This window comes from Echinops telfairi, unplaced genomic scaffold (assembly GCF_000313985.2).
Source record: "Echinops telfairi isolate 266 unplaced genomic scaffold, ASM31398v2 ScPeMD7_2291;HRSCAF=2852, whole genome shotgun sequence".
Lineage (NCBI taxonomy): Eukaryota > Metazoa > Chordata > Mammalia > Afrosoricida > Tenrecidae > Echinops > Echinops telfairi.
In genome coordinates this window covers 38,889,878-38,891,213 of record NW_022106189.1, presented here as the reverse complement: position 1 = coordinate 38,891,213, position 1,336 = coordinate 38,889,878, and positions in this window count along the sequence as shown.

Genomic DNA, 1,336 nt, shown 5'->3' with positions numbered 1-1,336 from the left:
GAAACATCGACATGCTTTGAAGAGTTCACTGCTTGGAGAAACGGTTTTAAATCCAGAATCCCACTGTATGGCATGGAAAAGTGAGGTTCCCATGGGAGGTGTCATAGGTGGGATGAGCTCCACAGATGGTGAGATCCCACTGGGATGGAGGGATCCATGCCTCCCGAAATCCGATTCTTTCAACCCACACTCGGGGTTGTCAGCGAATAAGTGCCGCCACATTCATATGCGTTGAGGCATCTGCAATGCTCAAGAGGCAATGACGAGCCCACAACGATTGGAATCGTTCAGTGCCCGGCGGCCTTCTCTCTGAGAAGGCATCAAAGAGACCTGTTAGGACTCTTTGTCTTTTCCGGTTCCAGAAAAATTACGCACCTTTCATGTCCTCCGAGACAAACTGGCCTATGTCCAGCCCCAATACTGCAACCAGGAGACCCTGCCTAGGGCCAGGGAAAATTGTTTGGCGGCCATGTGATAGATGGACTTTGGCCTGTGTTACTCAAGGGCAGACCAGAAGTTCCACAGGAGAGCTACATGAAACACACGTATGGCGTCAAGTGGAAGCAATACAAGGGAAACAATGATCATGAAGCTCAAATCAGTATGCTTTTAAATATATATATAAATATATATATTCTGTTTCCGGGGTAGGGATAGGCGAGGAATGTTAAGCATCATTTCTCTGCAAGAAGGAAGGAGAAAGGGAGATTTTTCTTACTCTGTTCCTTGGCTCCTCAGCATCCCTTTACAACCTGCCTGGGAAACAGTTCTCCAAAGCACAGAAAGAGAAACCCAGCACACAGCCAGGGAGTCACCTCAGGCTCACAGGGATCCCACAGGACAGGGTAGAACTGCCAGGTGGATTTCTGAGACCATCCCTCTTCACAGGAGTAGAAACCTCCTCCTTGAACTGCTGACCTTGCGGTTCGCGGGCCACCATGTCACCAAGACGCCACCAGGGCTCCAGGTCCCAAAGCACTGTTCCTGCTACCGATGGAGGTCTGCACCAACCGACAGCCCCTCCACTGTATCGCTCTCTACCTCTCAGCCCCATCCCCAACAGCCAGCAGCTCTCCAAGAGTGTGGTGGCTTCTGGTGGGACGCTGGGGGCTTGGGATTCAGCTGGCTCTTGAACTCTGTGCAGAGAGATACAGATGATATTTTATCCTGGCCACGCCCCACATTCAAACTGGACCTGTGGGTTTTGACAGAGTTGCCCTCTGAGTAGAACATGCTGATGTGGTCCCAGCGAGCGTGGCATGGACCTGTTCTGTGGCCCTAAGTTGGAACGGCTGCCCCTGTCCCGACAGCCACCGCAGGGCATGCTGCCACGTCC